This window comes from Varanus komodoensis, unplaced genomic scaffold (genome assembly GCF_004798865.1).
Source record: "Varanus komodoensis strain SLA01 unplaced genomic scaffold, ASM479886v1 scaffold62, whole genome shotgun sequence".
NCBI classification, from domain to species: Eukaryota; Metazoa; Chordata; class Lepidosauria; order Squamata; family Varanidae; genus Varanus; species Varanus komodoensis.
In genome coordinates, this window is record NW_025336248.1 from 1,063,445 (window position 1) to 1,071,452 (window position 8,008).

The 8,008-nt window shown below is 39.8% G+C and overlaps 1 pseudogene; it reads left to right on the forward strand.

The window, feature by feature from the left end:
• Positions 1-6,859, forward strand: LOC123033387 (annotated as a pseudogene).
• The last annotated feature ends 1,149 nt before the right edge of the window (positions 6,860-8,008 follow it).

Below are 8,008 nucleotides of genomic sequence, written 5' to 3' on the forward strand. Positions count from 1 at the left end.
ATGTATTTCTTCCTGGGAAACCTGTCCTGCCTGGAGACTTGCTACAGCTCCACCATCATGCCAAGGATGTTGGTCCACCTTCTGAGTGGGTACAAAACAATCCCCATTGGGGGATGCTTTGCACAGCTGTATTTCTTTGGGTACCTTGCAACCACAGAATGCTACTTCCTGGCTGTCATGTCATATGATCGTTATTTAGCAATATGCAAACCACTACACTATGCAATGCTGATGAATGGGAGAATTTGCATCCTGCTGATTGCTGGATCATGGATTAGTGGATCACTGTTCACCAGCCTTATCGTATTCTTGGTATCCCAGCTGAGATTTTGTGGACCAAATAAAATTGACCATTTTTTTCTGTGATTTAACTCCATTGATAAGACTGTCATGCAGTGACATCCACTTGGTTGAAAATACATCCTTCATAGTTTCCTCTCTAGGTATCCTGCCCCCATTTCTAATAACACTTTCATCTTATGTTTGTATAATTAGGAGCATTTTAAGCATCTCCTCTACTGTAAGGAAAGAAAAGGCATTCTCTACTTGTTCCTCTCACCTGATTGTGGTTGCTTGTTTCTACGGCTCTTTGATCACAGTCTACATTATACCAAATGTAAGATCTGTGAGTAACTTGGAGAAACTGTTCTCTCTCTTCTACACTTTGCTGACCCCCACTGGTCAATCCCCTTGTATACAGCTTGAGGAACAAAGAAGTAAAGGAAGCTGTAAAGAAAATGTTCACAATGCATTACAGATTTCATTAAAACTCAATAGGCAAAGGTGTGAATTTTCTTGTGTTGTTCTCTGTATAAGGATGACATGTGGCACATATTTACAGAAGTGTTTGGAATGCATTACATGCATGTCTTCAGTGCCCATCTGGTTCTCAAATGCAAGGAGGTCGGTCAAGTTGAACACTCTGTGTACTGAGGCATTGAGCTTGGAAGGACTTCAGAGACTTGTGACAACCTACACTATACATTTTGTATAAATAATAAAAGGGGAGGGTAATAAACCTCCCATGGATGTATTACAATTTTGAATGAAAGGGGGTATCTTGGAAAGAGCAGAAAAATGAAGGAAAAAAATTACTAGGCAGCCATAGTCCTGGTGGAGGGGTGCACTAAGGGTGACGTCTGTTTTTTCTCAATTTTGTGTATTGTGTGTTTTTATTAATTATATAGTTTTTGCATTTGTATTTGTATCATAATAAAATAATAAAGATTTCCCCATGGAAGTGCAGAGCTGAGTAGATCCATGTTCAGATATTCTAGCCATATCTGTGAGTTTGTATCCAGGTCAGTTAGCTGCTAGGCCCAGAGCTGAAATGGTGGTTTTAAAATGAACTGGTCGTTAAATGGAAGGGAAGATTAAAGAATCATTTCAGGGCATTGGTATCTCTTATCTTGTCTTCTTTTAACAATGTCCAAATAACCCCCCCCCCCATCACATACACTATCACACACTATTTGTGAAAGAATGATGGCAATTGCTGGCTGCCATTTTACTCCCCAAAAAGTGTTCCAAGAGTTTCTCCTAAGTCAGTGAGTTTTGGTGGGAGACAAAACACAAGTTCAGGAGATTGAACTTATGCAGGAAGAATTTCATAAGGGCACGAAACATGTGCAACATGTCACTTTTAAAATACACTCCAAGATAATTAAAACAAACATGCTTCACATTTATTTTCCATAAACTGGCACTTGGTGGACAACACAGCATTGAATTTTTCAGACTGGAAATATTTCTGGCTCTCTGCGACTATCTCGTTATTTGGTGTGCTTGGTTGGTCTCAATATTGGTAGACGATAAGGAAAGTCCTTGTTTGGAACTTGGTAGGAACAGTTTCCGAGCAGATTCCAGTAAGATTTATGTATTTGTGTATTTGTGTATGTACGTATGCATGCATTTATTTATTTATTGGGCAGGAAAACAACATGGTGATGCTGGTGAACAGAAGGATAGAACATAGAAGGATGTTTCTATCCTTTGTTCATGGTGACTTAAATTATTTTGCAGGAATTCTCTCCCAGACAAACATAGGTTTGAATTGTTTGATTAACAGTTTTGCAAAAATGTAGGAAACCTCCAAAGGAGTGGTGGTTGGTGAATGAGGGAGAAGCTAAGGGAGGCTGCTTGTAATTCTAGAAAATGCAGGTGGATCAGAAGGACCCCCTTTCCCTGGGACTGCAGCACTGCAGCCTGGAAGAAATGTCATGACCCCAGAGGGCTCCCCTGAGAAGCAGAGAGTGGTTGGAGTTACACTTCAAGGCATGCATGTGGGCATATCCATCTGTGCAACTAGGGTGGTGTTTGCCTGCTCTGTAATTATCCAAATTATTATTATTTGCTTTGTCTTCTCTAAGACAAAACTATATGGATTCAAATATAGGTGGTTAAATTCTGAGTGACTCTGTGCCACTCAGGAGTCTTGAAGGAGGGTGCAAAATCTGATAAAGGAGAAACAGATGAAGTAGATCTTCCACCAGGCCTGCTGAGGCTGAGGCTGTGGTGTGGGTGGGATATGAGCAGGCATGTCCTGGAGCACAGGGGGCTGCTCTTCATGCTGATGTGGCAGCTCCAGATCCCTCCTCTTGTGGGCGAGGGAGAGAAAGGAGAATGCAGCCTCTACAGGAGCTTCCAGGACAATCTCTACCAGCCTGGAGATATCATAATTGCTGGGATTTTCCCTTTAATACACCCCTGGATACTTTTGCTCAACTTCACACACTTTCCTGACAGGAGTCATGAAGGTCATCTGTATGTAATGCTACTTTCTTGGGGATATTCGATGTATTCAGAGCTGCATGGAGGTGGAAGAGCTGCAGCTTCAGAGATCATGTAGTTGAAACTTGGCCAATGTTGGATTGTTTCCATTTCTGTTTGCAATACACTTTTTAAAGGCACAGGAGGGAAGGAGTTGAGATCTGTTTAGATGATGAGAGATACTTTTTATCTAACTCAGACCCAGGTGTTAGATTCAGTGTCTAGGCAATACTAACTTCAAATAAGAAATTAGCGTAAGGATTCCACCAGTTCTTAATGTTAGCATTAAAAAGTGTACCCAGGTGGGAGAGCTTAACTGTAAAAACTAGCATGAGCATTAAAATAGCCTTCCTACAAACACACACACTGCAGTGGGAACTCTTCACAAAACTACTAGATACCCCAGCCCAACATTGAAGATTATAGGTTCCTCTGGCTAGTGCAGCATTTAAGCCATTTCTCTATCACTTTACCAGGGTTGGGAGGGGGTGTTTGAGATTTGTTTTGAGGGATTGTACATTTTAAATATATATGAATCAATACATGAGATTGCAGTCATCAGTAACGGACTTATTCCTTTTTGTTAGTTTTTTGCATTGTACATTCTCCCCTCCTTTTAAGCTATTTCTCACAATTCTTTATCAGTTTTATATCATGTCATTTTAAAACAGGACAACATGGCCAGAACCCATCAAATGGTATGTACTTTTTAAATTAATTGGATTCTAAAGTCAGATAACATATGAACAAGAAAAGGTGCTTAATTCTGATGGGATCAAACACAGACCAGATTGACAATGTAGTATTCTCCTTTTCTCCTATCTTATTCAACAGGTCTATTCTCACTCACATGTGCTAACACTATAGTTTGTCTGTTGCCTGCCAATTTTGACCTTCGTGATGCAGGTTGGGAAGTTTAAAATGTTCAGCAGCTCTTTCTTTCACCTTTGACACTATCTGCATGTATTTGCACTAATAAGAGTTTCTGAGTCTTGATGTCAACCTTATTGCAGAGTGAAGATCAGAAATTACCAGTATGTCTTGGCCTTGATTTTTGCCATCCAAGAGATCAATCATAACCCAAGATTGTTGCATAATAAGACTATGGGGTTTCACATCTATGACAACCTCTTTGACTCAAAGATGACATATGAGACCCTCTTTGATCTGCTCTTCACACCCAGAGAAGACATACCCAATTACAAGTGTGATTGGAAAAAGGTAGTGTCTGTAATTGGGGGATTTAATGTGGAAAATGCCATCCAAATAGCTGACATGTTAAAGAACTACAAGATTCCACAGGTATGGAAAGATCTCTGCAACTCCTTTGGTGTTTCTGGCACAAATTCAGATGTGGAATATGTATGACTTGGGAAGGACATAGATGTTTCCCCATGTCATTCTAGTCCTGTGTTGCCATATCTGGTTGGTTTGGTGAAACACAAGGAAGAATCCTCTTCCTAATAGTAAGGTCAGCAACTTCACACAGCAGTAAATGGCTGTATTTGCATAAGTTGCAAGCAAGCCCTACTGTGACCCTTCATCACTGTCTATGAGGTGACTCAGTTAATGTAGAGGTTCTTAGAAGATTCTTCTAAGAAGTCTTCTGTGATTCTAAGACTCACAAAAGACTTCTAATGTTAGAGGATATCTGAAGGTGTGTATCATTCCCTATGTGCCTGCCCTTCCCTTGAGATCTGGGCAGAGGCACTTTTTCAGAAGCCCTCCTTGAAGGAGATTAGGAAGGTGGCTAGCCAGAGGAGGGTCCTCTCTGCAGTGGTGCTCTGTTTATAGAATACAATCCCCTGAGAGGTTCACCTGGTGCCAATACTTTATTCTTTCTGGCACCAGGCCAACCCTTTTTATTTTCCCAGTATTTTAGATTGTGAGGTGTTTGATTGTACAGAATGGATGCTGTGTTCTGCACTGTTTCATAGTAAGACCATACCAAGATAATTGGTAGTGAGAGTATGCAAAAGTTTTAAATAAATAAACAATCAATCTTCAGTCAAGATTCTAGAAGCTGACATACAACACCTTTGCAGAAAGTGATTTGAGTAGTAAGGAAAAGATGGAGATAGCAATTCATTTCAGCTGCCTTCCCTTTCATGGATACCTTAAATATGATAAGAATGATTCACAATTATACATTTTCACAACATTCTTAATAAAGGTATATATGTGTGAACCATAATTTGCTGGCATGAGACACAATACTTGTTTATCTATTATGCACTGCACTGAATGTCAGAGGAAGATTGAAAGCCCTCTCACAATGGTAGACCTCATCAGGTGGAGGTCTTTTGTGCTACTAGTTCAACAAGTGTCATTGCTATAAGAGGTAGAACACAGAAGCCCAGTACGGCAGAACTTCCGTGTGTGGCTTCCTTGACTAAAGGACATTCCTTTGGCCTGTTAATACACTAGAGGCATATAAAATGTGTTGTAGAATGATGTGTGATGACTCACCTTTCATAATAATCATGAAAAGTTATAATATGGAATTAATATTAATTGCAAAAAAATGTGTCACTGTTTTCCTGCCACTCCACTCCAATACTGAACTTACCCATTCAAGGGCCATGAATCACTGAGAGAAGTCAAGGTGTTTTGATGACAAGTTTTTGACTCTGTTTTTGGGAAGTGGAAAGTTTATTTTACTGCTCATTAAATAGGATGGTATTTTTAAAAATACAAAATGGGATATTGGTATTGGAAGATACTCAGTTTACTTTAGACATTCTTTGTCTCTTGAAAATGTAAATATTCTTCTCCCTGCTTAGCTCACTTTAGGTTCATTTGAAGCTACACCAAGTGGGAAACCTGTTTTCCATTTTGCATACCAAATGGCACCACGGGAAAGTACTCATTATATGGGGATTGTCCAGCTTCTTCTTTATTTCAGATGGACATGGATTGGTCTTCTGTCAGGCAAGCATGATGGAGAGAACTTTGTTCAGAAATTGATTCCTCTGCTTGCCCAAAACAGCATCTGTGTTGCCTTCTTGCAAAGGCTCACTGGAAACAACTTTGACGCAACCAGTTATTCTATTGAAAATATCAGGAACTTAATTCTAACACTATTTTTAATTGATGCCAATGTGGTTGTGCTGAATATGCGGTCTGACAGCATCATTGTTTTCACATTCATTTTAGAGAAAATGGAACTAAAGAGAAAAACTCAAATCAGTAAAGTGTGGCTTATGCCATCTTCATGGTATTTCAGCACTTCAAAAGAGGGAGCTCTCATTGGCAAAACCATTTTCCATGGTGCTTTTTCATTCTCAGTTCGCACACATAATGTGCCAGGATTCAAGGTTTTTCTTAATAACTTGACATCTGAGAAGAGGCTTCTGCATTTCTTCTGTTTGTTTTGGCTATTTGCGTTCAATGCATGTAAAAAATGCGGTCGAGAGATGAAACTGGAAAACCTGAGTCCAGTGTTGTTTGAGATGGACATGTCTGGTCTGAGCTACAATATCTACAATGCGGTCTATGCTGTGGCACATGCCTTACATGCCATAACCCATTCCCGACAAAGAATCATGTGGGACAGAAGCAATTTGGAGCTTTGGGATGTTCAGCCATGGCAGGTAAAATCATGATTCTAATACAATACTGTGAGTGGGTGATATCTGGCTAATTTGTTGCTAAGAATCTCTCTGGAGTTCTAAGACTGGAAAACAAAACCGAAGCAATCTATGTATTGAATACGTTTCCTTCTTGTGTGAAGTTAAGCTGGCAGGAAATTTCTTGGCTGTAAGTATAGAGTGGTTATACATTACAGAATGATAGACTGAACATGCAAAGATTATGATTTCATTTGAAATAGCTCACTGTATGTTTCTTCTCAATGTAGCTCCATTCTTTCTTGAAAAACATCCACTTTAATAATGGAGCTGGCTTAGAAGTCTTTTTTGAGAATGGAGAATTGTCTACTGGATATGATATCATCAACTGGATCAATTTCCCCAATCAGTCCTTCCATAAGGTCAAGGTTGGGGAGATTTTACCGAGCCAGAAGTTTACCATCACTGATGATGCCGTTGTATGGCACAATGGATTTAAGGAGGTAGAAAACCATTTCTGACAGAGTGCAGCTATGATAGAGGATACTTCTGAGTGAATATTCATACCTCTGAAATCCAAGCAGGAAGGAATGCATTGCACATTTTCAAGGCACTGCTGTATAGAATGGTGCTTCTTATCCGTATCAGTGTTACAGGAATTCTGTCCATGTGTTGGCTACTGTCTAAACATAGCAGACAGGTTGAATATGACTTGCAACAGTTGTATGAAGACAAAAACACACTTGAACATAACTGAATAATAATAATTTCAAGATTATTTTTGTTCTGTCACTGTTATTCATGATCAAATTATGGAGAAATCTCTCTGTCTTCTAGAATTCTTTCTCATGTCTGTAAATAGAAGGGTGCTGAGAGTTGGGCTTCACTGACTGACATCATGACTCACCATCTTTCTGACAAGCCTAGAACTGCAATGAAGAGGAAGAAGAGAAAGGCATTATTTCTGGCTGTAGTACTTATAGGTCCTATTAAGGATCAGAGGTTTCTAAGTTTACGGAGCTTGATCTAGTGCATAGAAAAATGGGATGAATCAAGCATTCATTAAATTTTGAGTAAAGTCATTAAAATGAGACTCATTGTAATAAGAGCTAACTTTTTGCTGGTTGATTTGCACACTCTAATGTGACTAAATCTAGATCAGACCTTTTGTTTCTATTCTCCTTCCTCTTTTTGTGAATAGGTGCCACCTCGTTCCAGATGTGTTGAAAGCTGCCACCATGGACAGAAGAAGATAATTCAGGAGGAAAAACCAGTGTGTTGCTATGATTGCACTTCATGCCCAGAAGACACGTATTCCAACCAAATGGGTATGTGACTGGATACACTAGAGAGTTCCCAGCACATTCAGTTCCATGTAGTGTTCAGAGAAGAACTGCATCCTGCAAGTGGTTGCACGCTGACATATTTGTCCCCTGCACACATTCCTCTAGTTTGAAGAGACAATTCTCATTGGGAATGTAGGAGAGCAGGAAAGAGGCCAACACTAGAGTTGCAATGAGCCTCCATGCATCCTCAAGCATTAGTGGACAGCCTTGTCTTAGAAGGTGAGAGGAGATAGGAGGAATTCCACAAATGCTCACAGTACCCTGGCTGTAAAAACAACAACCATTCACTTCACATGCTGCATCATGTGCAGCTCAAACTCTGGC